Consider the following 9,390-nt stretch of genomic DNA (forward strand, 5'->3'; position numbering starts at 1 on the left):
TACTGGCACCTGTTACGGCGCTCCATCTGATCAAGCTAGCGGAATAGACGGTGCACGAGGCGATAAACCGGCTCAGAGGTGGGTGGAGGTGCAGTGGTGGCAGCAGGGGTAGCTGTGACAGCTGTGGATAAAGAGGGTCCAGCAGACGGAGGGGCTGTCTCATCAGTAGCAGTGACAGGTGGTGGTCTGTAGCCCAAAGCAAGGAAGTTCCTGCTGTGAGGAATGATCTTCCTGCAATCCGCCGCTGGTGGTCTCTCATCGGCATCCTCCCATGGCACGTCAGCTCGACGGCCTAGCTATGTAATCAGATACGGAAAAGGGAGGGTGCCGCGGACGTGGACCCTGGCCATATAGTGCCGAATGAAACGTGGCAGATAAAGGTCCTTACCCTCCAGCACACACCAAAGGAGGGTGATCATGGTAGCCGGGATCTCCGTCTCGTGAGTACTCGGCATCACAAAATTACTCAAGATCTGATGCCATAGCCGAGCCTCATCATTCAAGTACACTCTCTTGATCCTTCTAGGCATAGTGGTGTTCTGACCCATCTCCCAAGGAACAGCAGGGTCGAGAGCTATCCGTGCCTTCACGGCGTCCCAGTCAAACTGCATCTGGCCCATGTCCTCCTCAGCCTGTGCAAAACCATCTGGCTGATCGGACTTGGCTGGGAGCTGGAGAATGGTTTCTATGGCCTCCTTAGTGACCAGAATTTGCTTTCCCCTCAGGTTCACTGCATCTAGGGTAGTAAGGTAGTAGTTGCAATAGAATTCCCGGACCCAAGATGCATTGACCTCTGTCAGTGGTCTCTCCAGAAAGAACCAGCCCCGTTGCTTGATTTGCTCAGTAGTGTATTGCTGGAGGGCTTCTGGAATCTTCAAGGTACGTTCCAGGTATAGATTTCTGGAGTTTGCAAAAGTCGGGTACTTCAGCTCACAGTACCGGTTTGCAAATTTTATAGGATCAGTCGAAGGGAGCAGCTGGTCAGCTTTTTCCTACTGTGTAAAGTTCTTCTCCCGCCATGAGGAATCATGCATTAGAGCAATGACGGACTGGGAGGAATCTCCTCTCTTGCGCTTGCCAGTAGCCTTGCCTTTGCCTTTCCTCTGTGAGGCAGACATCCTGAAAAACAGAAAACCAGGAATGGATAAAAAAAATAGGAAAGTAAATAGGCAATTAAACAAAGGAAACTCAAAGCGGTAAGGGAGAAATAGAATAAGGAAAATGAGCAATTGAAATGTGATTGAATTAATGTTAAATGAAAAGAAAAAAATCAATATGCCATAGTGAGAAAGTTAGAGGAAGTAAAAGTAATCAGAAAAGAGATCAAGAGGGTTAGTATGGTAAAAAGAAATTAGTAAATTAAAATTAGTGAGTTAGGAAAGTAAGTGGCATAGAAAAAATTCCATATAACAAGGATTCACAGGTAAGAATAGAAGTACTCATAATCGAATAAAGAAAACAGGGTGATGCTGATTCGAATAGAAATAAAGAAATCAGAAATTGGAATCAGTGAATCACAAATGCAGGTTATGAACCAGGAAATCAAAGAGGATAAGAAAGTCTGCCATAGCATTCATGTAATGGTTTGGGTAAAGCAGAGTAAAACAGATTTCAGAAATGCCAAACCAAAACATGAATGAAAACAATTTTAAAAAAAATTTGGGCAGCATTCCGGCTAAAATTGGATTGTCCCGGAAAATAAACAGCAATCATATTAGTTCATATGAATTAAAAAAAATCAAGCTGTATGTACATAGATATAAAATAAACATAAAAACTCAATGTAAACAGCAGCAACATACAAGAAAGCAGCATATGAAACATGATTATAGCAGCAACATATTTGCACATAGGATAAAACAGAAGTAAGAACAGTGCAAGTAAACAGACCTAGATCCACTAACCACAGCCTAAGCTACCTAACAACCTAAAAATCCACTACAACATGCAAGTCTAGCTATCCTAATCATGAACATAAACGGAATAAAAAATACAGAAAAGTGACGAACGGATAAAAAGGATTGCGTGTTGCGAAACCTGGTAAGCGGAAGGGGTGGAACAGGGAAGAAGGTGGCTGCGGCGGCGTCCGGCGGGGTGGTGGTGAACGGCGTCGCGGTGGCGGCTGAGGGGGCAGTGGCGGAGGGAGGTATTAGGGTTAGTGAGAGAGGAAGAGGATAGGGGAAGGGAGGGCGGTAGTTGTTGCTGGCTGAAGGGGGTGGGTGGCGGAGAGGGGAGTACGGCTGGATGGCCGGCGGTGGTTGGGCGGTGCTCGCGGAAGTGGCTGTGGTGGAGAGGGGAGGAGAGAGAAAGAAGGAATAAGAGAGAAGGGGAGGGGGTGGTACGGCGGTGGCGTCTGGGCGGCGGCGGCGTCGGGGTGGTGGCGTGGTGGCTGGGGGAGGAAGAACAGAGAGAGAGAAGAGGGTTGGGGGTGAAGGGGGGGCTGCGCGACTGATAGGGTTCGCGGGCTGGGGGGTTATATTTTCGAATCCACGCGGCCGTGTGGGGCACGCGGTCGCGTGGTTGGGGAGAAAATGGGGGGAACGCGATCGCGTGGGTCGCGCGATCGCATGAGAGGGGGGAAAGAGGGGTGACACGATCGCGTGGGTCGCGCGATCACGTCGCTGGAATTCGTGCTAAACGCACGACTCCAGCGCCGTTTCAGCGCAACTCTTTGTCTCCTTTTGGGTGATATGCAATCCATGCGACGCGATCGCATCACTCACGCGGTCGCGTGGGATTGATATTGGGTAAGTGACGCGATCGCATGGGGCATGCGATCGCGTGGGCTAATTTGTGCGAAACGCACAAGAGCCGCACGATTCCAACCCAACTTTCTGTTCGTTGGATCCTTACGCCGATATATATATATCACGCGGCAGCGTGGGTGACGCGGTCGCATGGGTGGTGTTTTTCGCGATATGACGCGATCGCATGAGGTATGCGGTCGCGTCGTGCAACCTTTTTTTTTTAAACTGAAAAATGCAGGATGCAGTGATTAACATGAATGCTATGCATGATTCCAGGTTAATGTTAAAATAAAATAAAAAAAAAGGTAAATTGAAAACAATAAACAAGAAATAGATTGAGAAAGAAGCGACCATACCATGGTGGGTTGTCTCCCACCTAGCACTTTTAGTTAAAGTCCTTAAGTTGGACATTGGAAGAGTATCCTGTTATGGTGGCTTATGTTTAAATTCGTCCAAAAATTTCCACCAGTGCTTGGAATGCCAATAGCCTCCGGGGTCCCAAACTAGGCATGTAAAGCTTCTGAGCAGCTTCAAACAGATATTCAGCCTCCCGGGATGACGAATGTCAGAATATAATCCATGATCCCAAGCTGTGTTTTTAGATCCGCCTCTGTTTTGATTTGTAAGTTTCCATTCGGGCGGGTTAAAAAGTAGAATCTCACCGTGGTGACCAAACGTTTTCCGTGATCCATGCAATTGAGCATGATACCAATCCGTGTACTTCGAGGTGAAGCATGGAACCTTATTGAACCTGGTGCACTAGCTCTGAGTACGAGCCAATTCCCTCTTACTCTTAAAGCCGTAGAGAGCTCTAAGTTGGCCATCTGTTTCGAGCAAACCATATTCAAGTGAATAAGTAAAATTATAAGTTAAGGATTATACCCACTTGAAGCTTGTATTAGGTGGTAATGGCCTTGGGATAGGTGTTTTTGGTGGTTCTGCAAGTTCCGTTTCCTTGTGCTCTTCTGTGAATTCTTCCACTTCTTTGCAAAGATCTTCAATTGTATCTGTGTCCTGGTCAAAGTCATCGGTGTCTTCCTCATCACTTGAGTCGTAGATTGGAGGTTGAGAGAAATCTACCTCCGCATCATCCTCATATTCACTTGGGGAAGATTCTTCGATCTCAGAGAATTCACTTGTAGACGCAAGTTCATCACTAGGAGAACTAGACTTGTGACTATCATCATCAAGAAAATTTGCTTCTTGGATTATTCTGTCTGGTTCTTCGTAAATGACTTGCCTTGGAGATTGTACGGTATCCTCCTTAGCACCAACTGTAGCATCTTGGACGGAGTTTTCCTCAATTCTGGATTCCCAAGGAAGTTCAGCATCTCCTAGATCTTCAACCAACTCTTCTTCTTGAACAATGACAGCTTCTTCCACTTGTTCTAGTACGAATTCATTCTCTGTCTTGTCCACTGGAGTCTCTGGTATTTCTTTCATGCTACGCTCTTCATCGGGCTGTCCACATGGAGCTATGGTTGATCCTTGTATATTTGAGCGCCTAGTGGCCCATTGAATTAGTGCTTGCTCCAGTTGTTGAATGGTTGTTTGAAATTTAATTACTGTTTCTTTTAGGCGATCCTTTGCTTCGCGGTTTGCCGGACTTGGACATGATACAAAGGAAAGTGGTGATGATTGGAAACGATTGGATTGGTATTGGGGTAAGGAAGGATCATATGATGGCGAATGGTGAAGAGAAGCTTGTGAGTGTGGTGGTTCGAGGTTATGTTGAAAGGATGGTTCATATGCACGGGGTGGGGCTTGTTGGTAGTTACAAGGTTGTCCACCATGTCTTTCAGCTGGGTATGCACGGTAGAATGGTCTTTGTCCAGGATATCTCGGAGGGTGTTGCTACCAAAAGGGTTGATTAGATCCTCTTGGTTCCATCAATCCTTGATTGGTCTGACCTTGATGCACATTCCTGCTGTAACTTCTATTTCCTTTAACAATATTAGAACCAAACTCAAAGCGAGGGGGGTGAGAGTTCATAGTAGCAAATAAAGATAAAAAGGAAAAACAAAAATAAATAAACAAGCAAAAGAAAAATATTTACAATAACCAATAATAAGGCACACGTTAGCAGTTCCCCGGCAACGGCGCCATTTTTGATGAGAGAACTTTTGCGTGGTCTAGAAATTTGCAGATAAATCCTCGTTGCAAGTATAGTTTCTAAACCTTCAAAAGTCCTTTCATACAAACGTTTTGGTTGTCACAAGTAACAAACCCCTTTTAAAATTGATAACCGAGTATTTAAACCTCGGGTCGTCTTCTCAAGGAACTGCGGGGAAGTATGTTCTTATTATTGGTTATAAAGGTTGTAATCGGGGTTTAGAAGGTGAGAGGCAAGTAATTTAAATGACGAGTGAATTAAATGGCAATTAAAAATAAATAATAACTGTAAAACAACTTTTGGCAAGGTAAGAGAAGTTGGAGGTCCAACGTAGTTATCTCTCTCAACTATAATGAAGGTTGAATCTAGACTCCACTTGGTCAACCTTTACTAGGGCAAAGGAAAGTCAATGGACTAATTAATCTGGCCTTTGAATCCTATTTATTTCCTAAGAAAAGGTTGGGATTATTTAAGTTCAGCTCAATTAGCAAGATAACGATTATCAATTATGTTGAGTTTAATACCTGTTGAGTTACTGAATCCTTAACCAGAACCAAAATGGGAAAAAGTAAAATGGATAGAATAATAAAAATATCCTTGGATGGGAAGCAATGGTAACTTAAATCAAAGAGAACAATCATAAACTGAAAATTCCTCAATTATCATTAATTCAAAGAACAATCTGTGACATGGAATAATTCATAAATCAAATTATAATAATCAATTTAAATGTTGGAATAAATAAAACTAAAAATAAAAGAACATTAAACCTGGGATCCAGAGTTACTCTTAAAACAAGAAGAAATCCTAAATCCTAAAAGAGAGAGAGAGAAGATCTCCCTCTCAACTAAATCTAAATCATTGAAAAGTAAAATATGCGAGCTCCCTTTTGAATGGATGCATTCCCACACTTTATAACCTCTGGTCTATGCTGTCTGTACTTGGATTTGGGCCAAAAAGGGCTTCGGAATTCGCTGGGGGCGCATTCTGTAAATTCGGATACGTGGCCCCTGTCACGCGTCCGCGTGGGTCACGCGGTCGCGTCATTTGGAGCCTTTCCTTGCCACGCGGTCGCGTCAATCATGCGACCGCGTCATATGCGTTCTGCTTAAGGCGCGCGGTCGCGTCAGTCATGTGGCCGCGTCGCTGCTGATTCGTGCTTGGCACGCGATCGCGTCATCCATGCGATCGCGTGGATACCAGTTTCCTTAAAGCTCCGTTTTGCTTCCTCCTTCCATTTTAGTATGTTTCCTTTTTCATCCTTTAAGTCATTCTGCCTTAGAAAATCTGAAACTACTCAACACACTAATCACGGCATCGAATGGAAATAAAGGTAATTAAATTAATTGATTTTAAAGCTTAGGAAACATGTTTTTTTCACAATATGACATAATAAGGAAGGGAAAGTAAAACCATGCAATTAATGTAAATAAGTAGGTGAAGAGTTGAATAAATCACTCTAATTAAGCACAAAAGAACTCATGAAATATGGGTTTATCAAACACCCTAACTTTTAGCACCTCATGATCGTACTAAAAGTTTAGGCGTTACTTACCTCTAACCCATTTTATTTTATATTATCTTTATTTAATATTGAGCCTTCACGAATACGAAATGAAATTTTAATCAAGAAAACGAAAGGTCTTTACTTTAAAATTCTCAATCACAAAAATATATCCATAGACTTATTTCAAGATTCTCAAATACAAGTCTTACCCCTCTAAAAATTAAAGACAATAAATGGCGAGAAAAAAGTCTAAGGCTAAACCAACTACAGAAAATACAGATACATATTTTATAATAAAAATTGTGGACACACAAAGCTTGAAACTGCCATTGGTTTCAGCTCAAACACTAATCAGAATTGTAAATTAAGTGGGTTGGAAGTTGGAGCTTCTGCAGTAAAGAAACAGGATATTCTACAGAAACCATCAATCTTCAAAAATTCGTTTCTCACAAACCACTCGTCAATAAACCCTGAATTTTTTTATGAGATGCTCAAAATATCTTAAAGTTTCATAAAAAAATAGTTCCATTCAAAGTTATGACTAGGACTGCTCCCAGAAACTGATTTACTTTATTGTCAATTATGTAGAATTTTCATCTTTGAACTTTTCAAACAACCTTACATACCCTAGCCCACATCTAAATTTATAACCTTTCCAAAATCACATACCTAACCTTTCTTCAGTTATTCTGTGTTGCCTTCATAGCCAACACAGTCCCAAAACTCAAATTTAACAGTTTCCACAAATTCAAGTACTTAATTATAATCAAGCTTTCAATTTTCTGCACTATGTCAAACATAACAATTCATATACTTTGATCATCATTCAAGGACATAATAAATCTATACTCATCATCAACCAAGCATATGGTAATTCTTTAATTCTCATCACAATCAACTAGAAATCAGAATATTTTAGCATCCTCAAATATTTAGAGAACCAAACACATATTCATCAAATTCAGTTATTTTCAGAGTCACAAATCCAACACAAATTCGTCATTCAACTAGTCTAGGCAGCCATAAATTATTTGCAATTACTCATTAAACTTTTGAGCATTCATGAATTAAAAACTTATAATTTTAAAAATGAACCCCCTACCTTCGTATGAAATCAAAACAACGAAAACTCCGGAGAAGCTTTCTGACCGAGCCGCTGAAAAAGAAAATGGCAGAAATTGCCTGTATCTCCTAGAACTCCAATTGGCCAAACTCAAGAGGAAGGGGAGCTATGTCACCGTCATGTTCCACCGAACAAAAGTAACGCCAACGTGTAGAAGACAAGGATGCGAACACTTTTACCAAATTAGATTTTTAATTGGAGTTACAGATCACAAGAAATCGGAGCCGGAAGATCAAAGAGAGTCACAGTTTCCTCCCTCACCTACAGTCAGGCACAGACCCATCAATAAGCATGATGGGGCACTTGCCCCCACCATATTTTTATTTTTTTTAAATAGTTATATATAATATGTCTTTATTTTAAATTTTAAATGACCCGTTACAAATAAATTAATTTCAATTGGTCAAAATTTTAAATTTATTTTTTTATTTTTTTATTATTTTAACTATTATTTAACCTAATCAAATTCAGTTTTTGGGTCATCGCTCTTTTATTTCCTTAAACCCTCTTTTTATTTTTATATTTTCAACCTTCTTTTTTATTGTTTATCCAGTGGTCATCTTCCCTTCATCAAAAAGTAAATTTTAAATTCTTCATGTTTTTTTATATAATTCTCTATGACTCTATGTATTTTCTAATTTTATTGTTTCTCTTTTTGAAATTTTCAATTACAAATTTTAATTCAAACAATTATAGTTTAGGTATTAATCTAATATTTTATTTTCTTCATGACTTTATATATTTTATTCTCAATTTATTCATTCTTAATACTTGTTTTATATCTTTTGTTCTATTATATGTACTTATGTTGCATATAAAATTTTAAAATGAATTGATTAATTTATTAATTTAGAATATATTTTTTATTTTTAGAAATAGTAATGAAAAAATATTTAAATTACAACACATAATTAAATAGATGTATAAAATATTAAATTTAACATTATATCAAAATTAAATTATTAAAAAATATATAACAAATTTAATTATTTTAGAAAGAAAGAAAAAAATTATAAATTATGTTTCTATTATTTTACATAAACATACTCTTTATATACAAATTTAATTTTTCTAGTATTCATATATAATTCTAGTTTCAAATTATAAATACTAGTATATTAATAGTCAGTAATGTGCTAATTGATTCAGTTTTTTAGTATTAAATATGTATAAAATATTAGTTAGAATAACACATTTTTTATAATTTAATTAAAATATTTAAAGTTCAAATTTTAGAAATAAAAAAAATATTTTTATAAATTATATATAATAAATAATATTTTAAAAATAAAAGTGTTTATTAACTTTTTTTAATTTTTATATTTATATATAATTAATAATGTTCAATAAATTTTATTTTAATGTATATATTTTTACCTCACTTTTAAAATTTTTTGGATCCGTCACTATCTACTGTCTCTATTCCTTTCTTTTCTTTCCCTTATGATTCGATGATGTTCAATAAAAAGAATGAAAGATAAGTATGATGATTAAGGTTAAGTGGACGTGTCATGTTTATATAAATATATGTATACATTATTAGCCACGTTAGCTTTCTTTATTCTTTTTGTTTATAATAATAATAATAATAATAATAATAATAATAATAATAATACTTTTATATTTTTTAAAATATCTCTTTATAATAAAAATTATTTAAAAATTTTAATGAATTTTAAATTTAAAATATTATAAAATTTAATTTAATTATTTTTAAAAAATAATTTTTTTAAATAAAATAAAAAATCATTAATAATTTATTATTCAATTTTTCAAATTCTCGGGATGTTATATCTTATTCACCTTACAAAAATTTTTGTTCTTAAAAATTAATACAAGATGAAAAAGATTCACGCTAGTCTCCCTTCTTAAACATGCCAAAAAAAAAAAAAACAGAAAG

Source organism: Arachis ipaensis, chromosome B6, assembly GCF_059453495.1.
Source record: "Arachis ipaensis isolate K30076 ecotype BB chromosome B6, ASM5945349v1, whole genome shotgun sequence".
In the NCBI taxonomy this organism is placed as follows: domain Eukaryota; kingdom Viridiplantae; phylum Streptophyta; class Magnoliopsida; order Fabales; family Fabaceae; genus Arachis; species Arachis ipaensis.